This window comes from Myotis daubentonii, chromosome 16 (genome assembly GCF_963259705.1).
Source record: "Myotis daubentonii chromosome 16, mMyoDau2.1, whole genome shotgun sequence".
Taxonomy (NCBI): domain Eukaryota; kingdom Metazoa; phylum Chordata; class Mammalia; order Chiroptera; family Vespertilionidae; genus Myotis; species Myotis daubentonii.
In genome coordinates this window covers 47,426,945-47,447,408 of record NC_081855.1, presented here as the reverse complement: position 1 = coordinate 47,447,408, position 20,464 = coordinate 47,426,945, and the positions used below count along the sequence as shown (strand labels likewise).

The window sequence follows — 20,464 nt, the reverse complement described above, 5'->3', positions numbered from 1 at the left end:
ACAATTTGAATTTTACTAAAAATTATGGCTCCCTGATAACCGTTGACATATATTGCTTATCTGGGAGAGCACAGAGGCCCCATAAGCGAGTGAGAAGGGAGGAAAGGTAGACCTAATAACATGGAAAGGGAGCAATCTTTTGAAAATGACATAGATTTGTTACAGCTCTGAAGGGTAAGAGAGGACCTTAGGAGCATTTTCCAAAGCTTGCTATTTGGAGCTGTAGCTTTTTACCTGGAGCATCCTACCCGCAGCCTCTCACCTTCTCTGATGCTGCCATTTAAACAACTCCTACCTTTTCTCGCATAAGCATTCCCTGGCTACAATTTTATGATATATTTTATATGAAAATGACTTCAAACTGTTATAATCTATTATTATTTTAAGGGTGATATCTTTTTTCTTCCTGCCTCACGAAGAGAGATTAAAAAAACACAACTGCCCCTTATAACTAACTGAAAAGTCAGAAATTAGCCTAAATATGCAATTCTTTCCTTTTTAAAAAATATAGTTTCTTGGTATTATTATTTAAAAATCACCATTCTTTATTTTTATAATCATCTCTGTTATATTACTCCATCTAGCAGGAATTATAGTTCCATTTCTGATACTTCCACACCTGCAGATATATAGGGGATTAAAAAGTGGATTAAAAAATGTCACCATAAAGTAAGCAAAGTCCTGAGGGAAATGGCTTGGGAGACAAGTAACGTAGTATAAACGGAAGGTGCCAAATGGTAATAAAACCAAAATGGGGGAATCATGAAAATAAAATAACTGTGCATTAAAAATATATTTGGACCAGCTCCTCTGTGCTGGTGTTTTGTAATATTAACTGTTTAAACCTGCCTAAAACGAGAGCTTCGAGTTCTCAAAACCCTTTAATTCGGTTAAACATCCGCTATCCTGAAAGGGCTCCACAGAATCCCATAAAACATTATTTATCTGTGTGCGTTAACTGCACGATACTGTAATTTCCAGAATAAATGCTGGGTGTAAATTGTTGTTTATGTTGGATCCTGACTGTCTTTACGAGAAACAAAGTGAAAACGGAATCTTCACAGCTTTATTTCTTCCGTTAAAGTCTATTCTGCAGCAGGAAACATGCCTAGTGGAGTTTCTTAATGAACACTTATACAGCCTGTTGGTTAAAACCAAGTGTATAGAATCACCTCCAAATGCACACCCCCTTCCACTCCATATTCTTTTCATTTAAAGCAAGTTAAATCAAAGGGAAAGTAGCACCATTCACATTGTTATAGTTAAGGGTCTGTCAGCATTTTTTATGCAAAACCTTGCTGTCACAAGTTTATAACTTGGAAGGGACAAGAGGAAGAAGAAAAAGAGAGAGAGAAAAAAAGAAGAAGAAGAACCTTAATACTGAGCAGCTTGGCCTGGAAATGAATTTTTATTTATCTTTAATGACTTTTAAAGTTCATCTTGGGGCAAAAGAAATGGACATCCTAGTGATTTAAGACATTTATTTAATTCAGATTTTTCTTGGGTTTCAAAAAGCAAAACCAAACCAGCTTTCAAAGGCATACTAGCTATAAAATTGATTAAAACATAAAAATTTCTATGTACTTGGATTTTCTAAAGGTTATTAAATAATAGAAATTCCATTGTATCACCACCCACCTCCTGTCACACACACAACACACACACAAGAATCTCTCCCAACCCCCAGCTATTTTTTTGCAATTGTAAACTCATGTAAGGAAAAGTTAAGAGGGTTTCAAAGTCAAATATGGATAGGATTGTGTCAAATTTCAAAATTCTCTTTTTTATTCTTTTCCTGAACACTTGGTATTTTTTTTCCCTCCCAAAGCACTATTGCTAAATTCTAAATAGGGCTGAAGAGCCTTTCTCTGTATGCATAATGGATTTATTTAACATTTCTTCTGGGAAAGAAATAACTGCACAGATTTTAAGCCCAAGAATTTACTATGCCTGTGCCGCAGCTGCCCTTACCTGATAAAACTGTGATGATTCTTTCTGAACCATTATGACTTATCAGGTCAGTGACCAACAAACTATAAAATAGATTCTAACAGCCCCCAAAGGGTTGGTACAGACTCTTGAGTAAATAATATATGTAAGAGAGGAGGGAAGAGAGAGAGAGAGAGAGAGAGAGAGAGAGAGAGAGAGAGAGAGAGAGAGAGAGAGAGAGAGAAACAGAGAGAGAAATAAAGAGGGGACACATGCATGAGTGATGTCGTTAGTTTAGTTGATATAGGGCAGGAAGACAGGATCTTTGATTTTAATCCTGGTTTTCTCACTCAGCAGCACTTCTTGAGACCAAAAGTCAGAGGAGGAGCAGCGCTGTTTTTAGCAAGAGCAGGGGGCCCGTGGCAGCCCTATCCGCTTTTCTGGAATATGCTGTTTTGTCCCGGATTTGATAGAAGCCACGAACTAGTTGTTACTTTGCCTGTAGGATTTACAAGTATATCTGAAAAGGCAGCCCCTGACTCCTGGGAAAATCTACCAATCTTCATAATGAACTCTAAGAGAAGGAATACAAGGACGCAGCATTTCCATTTTAGTGTTGTGTTCTACTTAAGACCTTAATGAATAGAGCTGCTATTCAAATAAGTTTACATCGGGTTTAAAGGAATTCAAGGAAACCTTAACAATAAAATTAGAATATCACGATAAAAATGGCCAGAGCTCGAAGACAGTATGTGTGTGCGTGGGCGCGCATTCATGTGTGTACAGACCCAGCCACTTACGTACAACCACAGCCAATAAGAGAGGAACTTTGATCTATATACTGTACTTAAGGCAAGTTTCCCTAATTGCATCAGCTTCCCTGGAGGTCTCTGCTGCTTTATTGCTGGAGTAGATGCTATACACCTTCTCTCCAGTTTAATGGCTGAGTAAGGATTGTATTTGCTTTTCTTGAAAACTGGATACAAATTGTTGCTTAGGTTTTAAGACCACAGATTGAGCGGCTTCAGGCTGGTCCCCAGGGAGGACATATCACTGTGGTCCTCTGGTCACTCCTCACTTAAAGAACTGCAACATGAAGTACTCATGGTAAATTTCTGGTTGTAAGCCATTTGAAATAAATCGAAGGCTCTGGATCTTTACCTCTCTGGAGATTTGCAAGGTCAGAGTAGAAAGAGAGAGGCCCGAGGCTGAGACATGGGTGAAATGGTTCCTTCAAGCCCCACTGAGCTCCTGGGTCCAATGAGACTCGTATGTGTCTCAGTCTGAAACTTTAAAGACTGAACTATTTTTTTTTCTGGGTCAGAACTTGGGTCTTCAAGCTGTGTCAAGGCCAAGAATGCAATAGAAAGGGGAGGGAGCAGGAGGAAGGAAAGATAAATGTAAGAACTGGGGTGGTTTTCCTGAGGTGAGTGTGGGATGTTTGCCAAACAACCAACACGATGCCTGACTCAAGATGGTGCTAGCAGTTTCATGAGCAATGGCTTCATTTTCCTCTAAGATTACGCAAGTGGCAGTTCTTGGTGTGGTTTTGTAGAGATCATGTTATGGTTGTTGTTGTCTCCAAGGGGAACCAGTTTAGGGATAGGTTAGGATGGCTACAGGAGACTTCTCTTAGGCATGGGTGCTGGACTCAACTCTTTCTACCTGAGTGCCCTCTAATGGGTCCTCTTCTTCTAAATCAGTGGTCGGCAAACTCATTAGTCAACAGAGCCAAATATCAACAGCACAACGATTGAAATTTCTTTTGAGAGCCAAATTTTTTAAACTTAAACTATATAGGTAGGTACATTGTTATTAACTTAATTAGGCTTAGGAAGAGCCACACTCAAGGGGCCAAAGAGCCGCATGTGTCTCGCGAGCCGCAGTTTGCCGACCACGGTTCTAAATGACTGTGAAAGGGACCAGGGCTATTCTGCCTCACACCTTCCCTATCTCTCCTGAGAGATCAAGAGATGCCTTAGCTGCCACGGAGAGGAGGCACAGGGGCAGAGTTCAGATAAACTTCTGATAAAGTGCCATAGCAAACCCCTCATCAGAAGGTAGGAAAGGTCACACAGTAAAAAAAAAAAAAAAAAAGAAGAAGAAGAAGAAAATATAATTGCTTTCTTATGAGGAAAATATTATGAGTTCTTCCCCTTTTTCAGCTTTTATGGAAGGAGATTCTGCCAGTTCCTTCAGAAAAAAATAAGAAAAAGTAGTTTTAAAATGAGATTATGCACCTTCAGGGTGCCATTAGGAAGTTTTACTGTACTGAGATGACATGAAAGCTCTGGAATTAATATCCCTGAGATGCTTCAAACCTGCAATAGCAATTATTGTACTACGTGTCCCTGGATAAATAATAGGGCCATTCAACTAATTAGCTTCAATGATTTCAGCTCCCTGTAAATTCTCTCTCACTCGGCTATAAAAATAACACTAGGAAAACTTTTGGTAAGAGAAACTTCTTCCAGGGAATGTTTTCTTTTCTCTTCCCCCCTTCGGTTCATGACTCACAACGCATAAAACAACTTTCACTCCTAATCACCAGGCTAGAGTGGAACATGTGAAATTTGCACAATATTAATTGCCATTTTCTGCTACTGAACATACTGATTGAACTCGCTACTTCATGCCTTCCGCTTAAGTGTAAACATCTTGAGAAATGAACCCCAGCTTCTTGATACACAGTATTAGCACCATGTGTGCACGAATAGAGTATAAACCCCAAGTGTACGTGAGCAACGCCTTTGTTTTCCTCTAAATGCATACATATCTGATTGAAGATAAAAGCAAGACTTACTTGTACCCACACTTCAGTACATGATCACCACGCTATCTTAGAGAATTTAGACAACACTCTAGCTCATAGAACATGAATTCACTCTTTCATATGTATTAAGTGCCTACTAAATGCAAGAGTGCCCACGAAATATGGTAGTTTCTTCCATACGTTTTCCTGGAAGAAAAGTAGATTTACTTAACATTGGTATTACACCTCTTTAAAGTGACAAGGATTCTCCTATACCTCTAAAAATACCATCAAATTCTAGAAATCCAAAGCAATGGATGTGAACGCCAATACTGCAAGCAAACACAATTCAAACATCACTGAGGTATGACGCCAAGAGGCCTGGGTTTTCTTAGAGTTTGAGGTTTTTGTTTTGTTTTGTTTTTCCTCTGGGTAAGCTGCTGTGATTTCTTCTTTCCTTTCATTGAATTTCTCTACACATTAATATGACACAGAAGCTCCTCCCTGGATGAGCTTGTACTCCCCTTTCAAATGCTGAACGTCATCATAGCAGTGGGACCTAGTGTGAGATGGATGGCGATACGCTTCATCCTTGGTGAAGAAATGAAGAGGAAAAGAGTCTAAAACCTCTTCTTGGGCTTATCTTTTTGTTTTTTAATTAACAGAATATAATTAAAATTAAAGCCAGACAAAATGACTGGATCTTAAATCAGAATTATGTCAAACAGTAGAGACTGCAGTCATCTGTTTGCACTCATTAGTGGTGACCTGCACTACTTTCTGGGTCTCCCATTTCGCTTCACTCCTTACAGGCAAACTCTTTTTTAATTTCTTAGCCACATAAAAAGGATTCTTTTCATTTTTTTAGCAATCGTTATGTAAATACAGATGTCCTGCACATTAGAATGAGGAATACGGTAATAGATTTTAAAAAAAATCATGGCCTGCCTATGAAGCATTGTGTGTAATTTATTAAATTCAAGACAATTCCCCTAAAATTGGTAATTATGTAATCTGGCAAAAAGTTGAATGTTAAAAATTTCCCTAGCTTAAGCAAAATGTGGCCAGAGATGACAGTTTTTGTTATACAACTATCCCACGTTATTCAAACATCCTAGTCCCCCGACCTCAAAATCTATACCCTAAGAGCTACGTAGGAGGTTTGTAACATCAGCCCTCATAATTTTCCTTTGAAGAGATCTGCAGCCTCAGCTTATGAGAAATGCAGTCGGTCCACCCTGAGAGAATATAAGTCATAACGTTTGTTTTGGAAATCTATTTTATCCAATATTTCTCAATGAAATAAATTGTATAAATGAAATAAAACTGACACCGCAATATTTACTAAATCGCTACCGTCTGCTCTCTGCTTAACACTATGACTCTCATTGGCTTCTCCTTCTTTTCAGTTTAGCAGGCAAAGGAGCGAAAGAAAAAGGCTTCTGCAAGGAGTGCGTTTTTAAATCAATACAAATAGGGTTATAAAATAGCCAGACTTAGCATGGTTTTCTCCTTACTTGTTACCCCTATGCATTTGTCACTTTCCTCATGCCCATGTGTATCCTTCAGTTTACCAAAATTTGTGTGTGTGAATGCATGTGTGTGTGAGGCGTTCACACATGGAATTAAGTGAAAAAGGTCCAGGGAACAGAGGACAAGAGAAAAATTCAAGGGAATTAATCTCATAGAAATAATATTGATGGTCTGATATTACAGGACGAAAATGGGAAAAATGATAAGAAGAACATTCACAGTTGAAAGTGATTATCAATGAGGATTAAATGAAGATGAAAACACTTAGCAAAAAAATAAAAAAATTAGTATCAAGTGTGCACATAAAAAGGACATAAAAATATTTTCAGGGTCCCATAACAGTGTATGTTTCTTTCAGTCTGTGGCTTGACACCATTAGACGTTTGCACTGATGATGAAGGAAGAAACTAAGCCTCTATCAGCATCCCAGTCCCCCTGTTTTCCAGGAGAGCTGTGAGGAGACAGTGTTCTCAAAGCCTCACGAAGAGAGATCCCCCTGCATTCTTGGGAGACGCTACGATTCGTGGGACAGGAGGAGCGATCTAGTCATCACTGCTCAGAAAGTCTTCCAAAGGATAATGCCTATGATATGAGGGAGGGAGGATAAAAATGGGCAGGAGGCTCTGAGGGCTCCTCTGGCAACTGGAGGTGGGGAAGGAAGGAGCCAAGCTATAAATAAAAAATACTTCTAGAAATGGTATGTGGTTGATGCATTATTAATGATTGTGAAATATATCTCAATATGGAGGGGAGTAGCCACATCTCAAGACGGAATAGAGCCAAGATCATAAACACTTGGTCCAAATACTGCTGGCAGTCTTGTGATTTTAGAAGGATTCAAAATACCCTCTGAAGTGAAAATGGTTTTATTAAGTGTTTATAAATTTACTTGATTAAGCACAGGGATGATACTCAAGAACTGATATGTAATAAAGAGATGAACACCCCCCCCCCAGGATATTGTTTTGACCATCTCAATGTTTAAAACTACCACTAATAACTATGAAAGCCTAACATATTGTAGTTTAAAAAATATGTTGTTGTATTTTAAAATCTGTATCTTAAAGCATTTTAAAACGAGTCTCGTTGTCTAATGAGTCTGGAAAATACTGTAGCTTGTTGCAGGTCATGGAACTCAAGGATGCCTGACTTCATATTCCTCGTTTTAACCACTAGTTGTATCGTACGTAGCCTCTGTTAATGTATTCCGGGGCTCAAAAATGTTTGCCGTTTCATATTCATCTGCATTTGCAAATATGTATCCAAATAATATTTAGCCATTTTACTACACACACAAATCCTACATGTGCAGCTATGTAAGAAGCTATCATAATTATAACAGTGAAGTAGATTATGGCTAAAGATTAACAAAACAGGTGACAGATGGTCACAAACTTAAGATTTATAACTTTAACATGTAGTTTCACTTAGAGGGATCTATCTGAGGTCCACCTGTGGATATTGATAAAATTTGCTAGGAAGCCATGAGGGGAAGAGGAGGAGTAGGTTAGTATTCTCTTTTCTTTGCTCTTCCATTTTCTTTCTCTCTTTCTTTTTCTTTCTCTCTTTCTTTCTCTTTCTTTCTTTCTTTCTTTCTTTCTTTCTTTCTTTCTTTCTTTCTTTCTTTCTTTCTTCCTTCCTTCCTTCCCTCCCTCCCTCCCTCCCTCCCTCCCTCCCTCCCTCCCTCCCTCCCTCCCTCCCTTCCTTCCTTCCTTCCTTCCTTCCTTCCTTCCTTCCTTCCTTCTTTCCTTTCTTTTTTGCTATCTAGAAGGGAGATTTAGTCCTGCTGCCTGAATTTGAGGGTCTCTCACACTGCTCATCTGAACAATCAATTTTTACTGCTGTAGAAGATAATAATGGTAATAACACTATAGAAAAAACTACCTTGACCCATAACTGTAACTTATTACCGTCTTTTAAAATATAACTGTAGTATATGGAGCTTCTTCGTTTCTTGAAGCAGAAAAGAAGCTGACAGTTGGAGCCTCTGCAGCTGTCTATATATCTCCTGAATGTATGCAAAAGGCTGATCTGCTCACAAAGGGAGCTGCTTTGGGTGTGGGCCACATGCGCGAGAACAGTGACCCAGCACTAGACATTTGCTGAGGACAGTGGTCCCCTTTGGCCTGCCTGCCTATTCACTCCAAGTGCCAGCAAAAAGCTCTGTCACTATGACATGCTAGTGCTTCTGCATCCTACACGAGGACAGTCACGATCCCTGGCCACTTGCAGGGATGCTCTTATAGAATAAATGGCCAGCAATCCCACCAGGGCATCCTCTGACCATGCTTTTGATACTGAAATTTCAAAGCTCGCTGTTTACTCGAAGAACAAACCATACACAAAGCCTCAATGTGTTGTTCCACTGCACTTATCAAGGAGAAAATAGAAAGCTTTATTTAACCCTACTGCACAGATTTCCACATGTTTAACAAGAACTTACCTGGTTTCTATGTTATGTGAAGGATTGCCTTTATAAGACAAATTATATTCCAGACACTTTCAAATGAAGCAGATTCACCAAGCACACCATTTATCTTCGGATCTGGAAGCCTTCCTTAAAGCATGACTTTGCACCAAAGGAGTTTTAATGCCACTCCATTCTGAAATGCACTGCATACTAACAAAATTTATATACGTTCCCGGGGCTGTTAAGGAAACTTGAATGACTTGCAGTTTCTCTAGATGATATTTTTAAAAAATCTTAAAAAGGGTGAGCAGCATACGAATGAAAACAAATTACAGTAGAAGTTGTTTAAAAGTACAAGCACAATACTGCTTATGTACAAGCCAGGGAACATGCAGCAAAGATTTGTTTTACTTCTCTTCAACCACCATTCTAGTCACTGAACATAAACAACCATAAAGTTACAGCTGCTTTTAAAACGTCACTTAGGGACAAACTGTATAGATGGGAAATGAGATAGTACTGAATGGTTTCAGAAAAAGACCAGCCCTATACTCTGAGCTGTCAGTTCTGCATTCATGAGAAATAATACAGTATTTCTCATCACAAATCATATATGTTCCCCTATGAAGATGAATACACACACAATATGATCCAAATGATTTTTCAGATTAAGAATAGTTAACTAACACTTTCCAAAATGTTCTTAAAAATTGAGTCTAGTTACCTAGTATGAAAATTGAGAAAAATGAGGTAGTGAAGTTTGGGATATAATTAAAATTTTAGGCAGCTGCTTGAATGGCTATAATTTTTTTTTAATAATGGGAGACTCTATAGAGCCTGCTGCAAAATGACTCAAGCTAGGGATTCCCGTTAAATATGCTAAGACGGGGCAATATACTTTTAGTAGGCTGAATAAAAGGTAAAATAACCTGTATTTAAAAAGTGCATAACAATGTCAAATCTTTAAGCTTCCATCCAGAGGATTTGCAATAAAATGAAATCATTAGGCAAAGAGTGGTCACTGCTATGATGAGAAGAAAAAATAATTCAAAATTCTCATACCTATTATTATATTAGAATAGTTCACTTTCTTCTCTACATAATAACACTGGGCATTAAAGAGCCATTTACACATACCTTATTATTATGTACGAAATTACAAGTACACAGTGCCGGATAACTCATCTCTCTACATTAAATAGGAGCATGCATTGTTTTTTAAAATGTCTGTCTTTACAATGTGCTAGGTAACAGCCTCCACAGCATAATCACAAATGCATTATATGATATGCTTTATAAGAAGTTATTAAGGATTATGACTATAGCAACGTAAACCTAATATAAATGTGAATAAAGCATTTAGAAATGGTATTTTCACTTAGACTGTTACCTGGATAATTTGCAGCAATGCAATTATCATAGGAGAAGACATACCACACTTAAAGAAAAAGTCATTTCCACGAAGGTTAGTAAAAACCCTATAATGTAGGTATTTTTCTAGCAATTTCACAGAACCCATGCCTTTAAAAACATGAGAAGAATCCACAATGCCACCTACAGTATTCTCAACAGTAATCTCGTCTTGCAGGGGGGAAAAAAAATCAGCTTTATTTGAAAAGCCAGGTGCATGTAAATTTCCAAACTGCAAGTAGGTGGCAGTGGAGACATTTCTGGAGAATTTCTCTCAGTTGGAAATGGAAAAGGAGGAAAAAACCTCCTTAAAAACAAGTTACAGACATACTAAAATAAACAGTGTCCTGACATGTAACCTCCCATAGTAGACCACTATTAAGAAATAACAAAATATTTGTCTTTTGGGACCAAAAGCCTACCAATCCCTTAATGAAGACATCCATAGCACAGAGAGTGAGCAGCATGGGTGACAAAATTAGAGAGAAATGGAAAGAGAGAAGGGTTGGATAATTGTTTCCCACAAAGCTCAGAGTAAGAACCTAGGAATCTGATGTAGACAAGAAACTCTGAGGATGCCAGCATGAAATACATAAATTTAAAACTAGTAAGTCAGCATTTTAAGAAGCTATTAAGAAATCTCCTCTTTGAATGTAAACTCAAGAGGAATGTGAATGAGTTCATTAAGACCTGGTCTTTAATGAAGACTATCAATTGAGCCCATCAAAAAACTGTGTACAACAAGAGGCTATTAAACAATGCAGACATATTTAAAGTGTGCTCAACTCTAAACAAACACTAGAAACATTAGAATAAAACCACCTGAATTGTCTTTCAAGGTTAATGAGTTGGCAGTTAGATTCATTCCGTTCTCAAGTTTACCTGCAAAGATAAGCAGGGTCATTAAGTTGTATTATCAATTTAACTAATTGATTTGACTTGTGGAGATCATATTAGAAACTGGAATGTGCCCAAGAATAAACTGTGTGTGTGTGTGTGTGTGTGTGTGTGTGTGTGTGTGTGTGTGTGAGAGAAAGACAGGTAAATGGATTATAAGAGGAAAAAAGAAAGTTAATGATGTAATCCATATCAGAATCACCAGGTGAAAAGAAAGGAAAACAAGTGTCCAGATCAAAGCCTTTTTACACATGTTATCTCAAATCAGCTTTTCTCCTGGCTTTAATTGGTTAACCATGCAGTTAACCACAAAGGCAACCAAGAAGTCAGGGGAAACCAAAGACCTGGTGAAAACAAATGTCACATTCTCAATACTACTGGTCCCTTTGCCTGGAACATTCTTCTTCTATTCAACTTCTAGGACTCCATTCGAAACCCGCCTACTCCAAAATGCCGTTCAGAATCCCCCGTATGGCATTAAACTCTCCCTTTCCTACAGAATTAAAAGAAACACACTTCTATTTCAGTAATGATCACCGTCTAGTATGAGCATTATGATATCTGTGTTTGGGTTTGGAGGAGCCCAAGTTTGGAAGTCTCAGGAGCCATTCCTTGACAATTACTGGAAAATGCTGGTGTCATGCTCTCCAAGGGGACAATGCTTCATGTGTGTTTATCTGAATGAGCTGAAAGGATTATGTGAAATCATCTCTCAAAATACGACTTGTTTCAAAGTTGTGCAGAGTGAGAATTCTGTGTTCTACTGACCACGAGAAGGGCAGCTTGCTCTGCACAGACCCTGATGCAGCTGTAGGAAGAACTGTGGCACCAAACTAAACTCTCTCCTTAGGCCCATGCAGGAGATGCCAGCAGTGCACACCCGAGAATCATTCGCGCACTAGCCTCGCAGGAACAGTAGGGGGTGCTTCACTGTTGAGGATACTGGTGGAGGGTGAGCTCACTGTGATGGGTGGAGCCTGCAGAAAACCTTGCGTCATTGCTTTGGTGACCTTTTAAATGTAAGCGGCAGGGGACAGAAGAGGGATCTGGCAGCAGTCCTCAGGAGCCTGGGGTGGAAGGAAATGTAAAAAGTATAAAAGCAAGGGTCGGCCTGAACCCAGAATTCTCAGATGAAGGGAGAAGTTCTTAAACTGAATTAATAGGGTTTGCTACTTAGATTTTCCATTATCAAAAGAGATTTGGTGTGGTCCTTCTCCACCCTTCTGTTCCTTCCTCCTTGTGACATTAGGGGTTACTTTTGTTTTATGGTGGGGGGGAGGAAATCTCATACACAATGAAAGAATATTGAAAAAATTCTGTAAAAGCTCCCCGGAGAGAGTAAAATCTCTGGAAGGCATTCTCTCTCTCTCTCTCTCTCTCTCTCTCTCTCTCTCTCTCTCTCTCAGAAAGGCGTTGGATCAATTTCATTTTTCTCCAGGTAGTGCATAAAACTCAGTGCCAGGCTATGTAAGTACAACCAAGTTTCGCTAAGGCTTCATTTCTTGCTGCCAAAGACCTGCAACTTCTAATTGACTGAAATACTGAACATATCGAGACATTAATGCTCCAAACAACTAACAATATTAGGAGTGTGCTGTATCTGCAGAAGGCGGAGGGCCTAGCAGAAGTGTCAGAGCCTCTCACCTGGGAGGGTCTCTGAGAAACATCTACCTTCAGGACAGCCCTCAACCAGGAGGATAGAAAAAGACATTTAAGAAGAAGGAACCTTTGAGTTGGCTCCAAACCAGTACGTTTCTAGTAGTCTTACTAGATACAAAGAGATCATCAAGTGACCTTGCTAAAGGCATTTATTAAAATTGGACCAGGATGCATATTTAAGAATGGCAGAAAACACTAGCACAGCTTCAGAATAAAAACAGCACATGTTTTGTTTTGTTGGGTTTTTTTTTTTTTGGAATACTGTAGTTTTGGATTATCTTAATCCATAAAACTTTGCTATTCACTGTATTGGGCAACAGTGACATTGTATTTTAGTTTATTTTATTATAAGTATTATTATAGTATGTTTTGGTTTGAGGAGTAAAAGAAACAAGTATATCATAATACTATTGCATGAAAATTTCATTTTCCTATTCTATTGTGTACTTAGAATTTCTTAGCCTGTTTTAACCGCCCCCCCACCCTCCAAAAAACCCACACACCCAGATTTTGTGAACATATAATTTATGAGTCAATGCCAAAATAAGGGTGGCAAATCTCTCAGTCACAGACATAATCTTCAGAAGATGGTACTTAATTATTCACCCTGTGGATTTTCTGTGCTTGCCTGTCCCTTCTCCTCTCCCATTGCACACAAACACTTTTAGAAAGTGGGCAGACAAAAGAAGTAGAAGAAATGAAACTCAAACTGGATGATTTGACTTCTAACATCACTTTGAAATGTAGTAGACAAAGAAAAAGAATCTGAAGTGAAAAGATAAATAACAATTGGTATGAAGTAAAATTCAAGAACACGTTCATTTCAAAACAATATTCCATGTACAATTCCCCCCCCCCCTAATGCCTTTTAAAAAGTTTTGGTAAACTAATTGTGGCTAGGATGTCTCAAACGAACACAGTAAATAGATTTACATTTCAAAAATTTACCTATTTAAAACATTTAAATTTTATTTACTATTGACTTTTAGGTGGACCCTTCAACAAAGTAAGATCTTGTCATTAACTACCAGCAGGTGGTGGTATTCACAAACAGGGTACAAGAAATACGCAAGCGCTGTGAATATAACCAATATCTGGTTCAGATTTATGAATCATGGACTTAAAAACATTTTTGAGTTATCAGTACTCTGCAGCCACTTCCACTCTCATCTATTCCATATGAATGTGGAAAGTTGGAAGTTACCTTAAAATATCTGCCTGTAGAAAGTTTCAGATTATCAGATCTCTTTATAACAGAGAAATTTTTATTTTTATTTTTAAACATTTAAACTTTCTAAATAACAAAGTACTTCAAACAAGCACAAATATCTAGACTCTTCCAATATTTTGGGAGCGTCTAGGTTTAAAATCTGGCCTATTGTCTATTCGGGGCCGGCCTGTATCAAGAAGGAGCACGGACTGTATCCGTCAGCCCAGCTAACCTGAGCCATGCTGAATGGCAGGCAGTGTGTACACACCGTTGCTAGGGAGAAAATATGCCCGTTCTTGTCTCCAAAACGAAAACTCCCAGGTTTCAGAGGATACAGAAGCAACAAGAGGCAGTGAACTCCAGCCATCAAGTCAACCGCTCCAGGGGCTTTAGGACCAGGCTGAAATTATTTGGTTTTGACCGCCAGATGACCTCCACTGCTGCCCAGTCTGATGGACAGTCGGACCATTAGTTCTTTTAACACACATTCTTTCCCTGAAACACAGACAGCACTCTGCGTTCGCACAGAGCAAGAGAAGAGAGCAAACGAAAGCGCCTGAAAGGGAGAGACAGAGATGTACATCCGTAGAGAACCTTCTACACCAGCTGCGACCCTTCTACTGGTCTGCGGCCTGGGGCTAGAGGAATTCATCCTGAGCAGAGAGACATCAGGTTATTTTTCCAAAGATCCAACTTGAAAATCTGACTCTAGAATATAATGAGGGAGGTTTATATCTCACATATGTCCAAAACAAAAACATGGGAATGCTTAAAACGGATTTTTTTTTTGTATTTTCTAAAGTAATGTGATTTCTAGCTTGAAAATCAGCAATGCTATTTTTTTTTAAAAAATATACATATCAGAAATGAAAACATCTTTTTATGTCCCTCCTAATGTTAGTTAAGGGTTTATGCAAAATTGCTTTCCATTATATATTACCCAGTTTTTTTGGTAACTCACTTAAGGAGTATAATTCCCAGGCCACATCGTTGTGGTATTGAGATTCAAAATACATTTTAGATGCTTTTTTTTTGGTATGTATGTTTTGATGTGTGTGAATAAGCAATAACTTTTGGTCTTATTATTTTTGCAAAACAAACAAGGGGCTAAACTTTGCTCTTAAACAACCTATTAATTCAAAGCAAAACTGAAAAGCACAAAGATTGTACTCCCAGAAGATTCATCAAAAATACTGAACTTTGCCAGGAAGGAAGGAGAGAAAGGAGAGTAAAAAAGGAAATTTAGGTGGAGGGTACATTTTTCTATAGGTGGATGTGTCTACCTTTATTTTTTTTTGTTTCCATCTTTAAATAAGGCAAAGTTAAACTCATATTTATTCAGATATAGAACACACACACACACACACACACACACACACACACACACACACATCCTCTTTCTATCTCCATTTTCCTGTGGCTTGGCTGACGGAATTGTGCTTGTCCCCAGCCCCTTCCGATTTTCCTCTTGGGATAAGTGATGAGCTATGCTGCAGTAAACGAGGAAACATCTGTTTGACTTTCCGAAGCTGGCATGGGGAGCTGAAGTCTGAATCACAAATGCCACTTTCACAAACAGGTCTCCCACAGGAACCGTGCTAAAAACATGACTCTATTGGGGTGAATCGCGGCTCCAGTGAGTGATGGGTAAAGCTGCTCTCCTCTGCAGCTATTTGAAACAATACACACTTGGAAAAAAAAAAAAAGGATTTGTGTGTGGTGGATTTAATGGATCCCAATCTGTTCAAGAGAAAAAGTACCTGTATCCAGTTTTAATTTGGAAAGTTAGTTCATATTCAAGCCCCGAAGACACTACAATGAAGTTTGCTTCTAACAAATTCGGAGTCTTTTATTAGCAATAAACCTATGAAACCATGGTGTGTGGTTACTCTATATTTAGAAAAGGCACACAAAAAAAATCTCAAATTATTTTTTAAGCATATTGACATGGTAGTTAAAAAAAAATCAGCACACTGTTTTCACCTTTTATTTTATTATAGTGTTGTTGCCATCAGCAACAGTGCAAATAACTTAGGAACATCACCCTGGCTAGAGGTGTGTCTAACTCACCTGGACTGTAACGATTTCACTTTTTTTTTTTTTCAAACGAGGGAGTTGCATCTGACCAAAGGCAAACTCCTGTGGCAGGTGGGACATACTGCTGGCCATACTCCCAAATGCCTCTTCCATTAGAATCTTACCATCTGTACATCTTTTTAGATTGTTCAAGTTTTCAGTTAGGCTTATTTTTTTAAAACCTCTTTTCTTTAGTTTAGTGATTTTTCTCTTTATGAAAAATGACTGCTTGCTGTTTGATTCCTCTCTGGGGATATTTACTCATCTCTCTCTTGAACAGGGCTCCCATTTCCTTGTCAGCACTTGATTTGCCTGACATCATCGTGCGATTATTAACCTGTGAGTGAGCTGGAAATATTTTAGAGGCAATCTGAAAGAGAAACAAAACTAAAAACCAACTCAGTCTTTTCAAACGATTTACCAAGATAATACATTTTATAAGATATCATCAGACGGGTCTTAATGTAAATGATAGATGGATGCAAACATCGTGCTGCATCTTTCCATTTAGCTCTCAAAGGCAGAGAGCATTGGTGCCAGAAAGGAGTTCCTCTATTATTAAAGGTAGTTGCCAGCTATCAGAACAGATGGATGGTTGTTGCCTGTAAGATACTAATTATGCTATGTACATCAATGAATGCGGTTTCGAAACTGTTACTGCAAGAATCAGGTCTGTATATGAAAATCAACTAAATTTTTAAAATTCTGTTTTTTTATTATTCCTTTTAAAAAGAATTCGAAATATTTCTACCTTATAATTACTAGTGAGAATTCTTAGGTGGAAATGTTCAAATATACATGAAATTTTCCTTCTTTCTGTGAATATGACTAAGACTAAACATGCTTTCACTGCTCTAAGGAAAGCCCTAATAGAGCATAGCAAATGATAGAATTAGCACATTGAATATTATCTTAGCATAAAAAATGTGATGGATAGCAATTGAAAGCTTATTTTTTTCCAAATCTGTTTTCCACGCCCTCCCTTTACTCAGGGCTCCGAATGCTCCTACAGTATCTAGGATCTTCTTTAGATAAAATTTCAACTTTTGAATTATGAATACTAATAAGCCTTTCCTAGGATAAAATGACATTCAACCAAAGTACTTGTATGCATGCATATAAGCATAACCAATGGACACAGACACCAGGAGAGTGAGGGCATGAGCAGCGGGGTGGAGGGGCAGTGGGGGAATAAGGATACATACGTAATACCTTAATCAATAAAGAAAATTTTAAAAAATTTAAAAAATGAAATTAAGACACGAGTAGATATATAAGTTATTAGGCCTTAGAAAGAAAAAACAAAAGTAGATACTTCTCAACATACATAATTTAACCTAAACTATACCTCAATTTTACTTCATTTTCACAGGCAGAAAATACCGTTAAACCTAGGAACAGTAGTTCGAGAATTCTTCTAAAATCAATTTTAATGAAACACACACACACACACACACACACACACACTTTAATGTTGAACATGCCCATTTAATCAACAATTTTGGCTCGAAGATGACATGATCAGCATTTACACTTAGACCAACCACCTGGTACTAATACACACTTTGTATGTAAGTCCTTAGGTCGACACCCAATTTACTGACCTATATTAATCATTAATATAAAATGGTATTTTTCCAAACGTCACTTATTTTTCTAATGCAGGGGTATGAATACTGAGTTTTAGCTCCATTTGCTATGATTAAAATGAATTGTGATTAATTAATTGCTTACAAAATCATTTGCTCTATTTCTATTCTTTGCCCATTTGGTCTTAAGTAAAGCCCTAATAGAGCATAGCAAGTGATAGAATTTCCATGGGAAAAGTTTAGGAACTCCCTTAGGAAGGGTAATTATGAAGCCAAAGGCAGAGAGGACTGACCAAATAGTTATCAATAGGTATATGGAGAGAAGGGAGAGATGGGAAGGCACATCATTTCTTGAATGATTACATAGAGGCTGTTTCTGAGCACCTTTACATCAATACGTCATGTGTGTATTATGCCCATTTGATAGGTGAGAAAACTTAAGATCAGAGAATTTAAATGCCTTCCCTGAGATCATACAGGTAGTCCATGTAATAATCATTTCAGGGTTTGGAATACTTTACAAAATTAATCTTATAAAATACTTGAAAGACAGACATTCCTCTCTAGAGTTCCAAAAAAAGAAGACTTGAAGAGGTCTCCAACCTAATATAATAAGCTAATAATAAGAATTCGAAGAGGTTTTCTACCTTTCCTCTTCCACCAGATTTTCTGCTTGGAAATGCTGCATTTTCATCGAGAGAAAAAGCCTCCTTTTTTAAAACCCTACATCCCCTTACTGCTGCTTCATCCCTTATCACTTCACTATACTGCTTCATCTGCTTGTCACCTCCATGATTTTCTTAACCATAGGTTTTTGGCTCCCACCTGCAAGGCTACTCTAAATCTCTTCTTTCAAAGTACCCAGTGACCCACTAATTGCCAAACCCCAATGACTTCTCAGTACTTATTCTGTTTGATCTCTCTGCAGTATGTGATATATTTTCTCCCTGGGTCTTCTTCTACTTTTCTGATATTGTTTTAGGGCCTCCTTGCTAGCTCCTCTGCCCGCTTCTTCCTATGTTGGCGCCTCCCAGGGTATTATTCTGGTCCTCTTGTTTTCTTCCTCTATAGTCTTTCCCTGGGTGACGTATCTCCTGGGCTTTAATTCTCAGCTTTAATAGAATGGGTCTTCCTCATCCCTGAAAATTCTTTCACTTAAAGTTCTGAAACTATAGTTCTAAATTGCAAGTGGGTAACCCCTTGAACTTGAATGATGAATTTGTTTTTGGACATTATTCCGTCAGGATTCTTAGCTGCAAGGCAGACACTGTCTCAAGGTCGGAGTCAGGGGAACTCCCGAGGGCCCTGGGACAGGAACCACGACAAACATCCTGCAATGCACCTATAGATGCTGCTGCTGCGCATGTGCATCACTTGATCAAGATGCAAAGTCTTCAAGGAGAGAGTTGTCCAAATCCTGTGGTTGGACACCGACAGCATTGAATTTGGCTGAAGAAGGGTCTGGTAGTGGAGGGGGACCACTACCTCTTACTAATACCACACATGATAGAAGATCACACAAAAAGGATCAGAGAGTTTATAGGGAGAAAAGGAGTTGATTACAGATGGCCAAACAATGAAAAATGCCTACCACAAAGTACTCAAGTTGATTGGTCCCCAATGTTTTACAAGATACAGTTTAAACTATCAACAGGAGGTGACGGAAGTGGATCAACACAGGAGGAATATTCATATTTTTCACAACTAACCCTAATATACCTTCCCAGACATTCTCTCTATGTATTCTCAAACGTAGTGTTTTCATACAACTTGCCTTTGTTTTCCTGATATTTATCTTTCTACGGCCCTACTTTCCTTCTTTATTTGGTTAAAGCTTACTCATCCTTCAAGAGTCAGCTAAATGTCACCTCCTCTATGAAGTCTTCCCTGATTCCCTTGGGCAGAATTAATTTATTTTGTTCTTCCTCCACTTAGGACTTCTCTGAAAACACAATAAATCTCAATGATTAGGGTGAGCTGTACACATCTGTTTTCCATTGGATTATTAGTTCCTTGAAGGCAGGGATTGGATCTTATTCATCTTTATATATTTAGAGTCTACATCAGTAAGCACATTTTAAGGAAGAATTAGGAAGCAGAAGAGGTGATGTTGCCATAATGATGAGGTCTCTTAACTCATGGTTCACGTTTTTCAACTTAATTTCTTTTGTTCCACACACCATACTTTCCTAATCATTTCAAATGAAACAGTCTATAGAGTTCTAGGTCAACTTCACACTGGGTCAGGTAACTTTTCTTATTCTTTAGCCGAAGGAAGAGGAGAGTAATGTTCCCATTGCTCTTCACAACTAAGGTGTCATCAGTACTTTCAGAGGTCTTACAAGCAATTCAATTTTGCTTAATTGATAAATGTTTCTTTCAGAAGCACAGAGTGAGCTAGTTGCATTCATTTCTCTGTATCTTAGACACTGGGCTTAAAACTAAGAACTCTAAAATACCTTATACAGTAAGTACATTGAGATCTTTATGTGACAGCTTTTAGATGGAAGATATTATCTCTAACAATGGATATAGTGTCTGTGGTTATGAATCAGTTTCCTTATGGTAAAAAATGCTTCTATGAAATGTCTGCAAAATAATCCTATATAATAAAAGGGTAATATGCAAATTTACCCTAATGGCAGAATGACCAGAACAGCCGCTCAAACAGTCACTATGAGGTGCACTGACCACCTCTCGGTTCCTTTTCCTGGCCAGTAGGCTCCCATCAACTGATGGCAAACAGGGAACTGGGAGTGGGTAGCGGGGGATATAGGTGATGCCAGGCCAAGGGCCCCACCCCGCCAGTCGCCCCACACATGGCGGGGGCGGTGACTGGCAGTAGGGGCGGAGCCAGCGAGCAGATGGGAATGGCCAACCTCTCAGTCCCTCCCTGCAGCCGTCAGGCTCTGATTGCCCCATGGTGAACAGGGAACCAGGCAGCCAGGGAAGATGGCCCCGATTGCAGGCCAGGCCTAGGGACTGGACCATACCCATGC

At 38.5% G+C, this 20,464-nt stretch overlaps 1 protein-coding gene across 1 annotated transcript in view; it reads right to left on the bottom strand.

The window, feature by feature from the left end:
* Positions 1 to 20,464, bottom strand: part of SKAP1 (src kinase associated phosphoprotein 1) — a 254,985-nt gene that overhangs the window by 100,474 nt on the left and 134,047 nt on the right. The window lies entirely within an intron of this gene.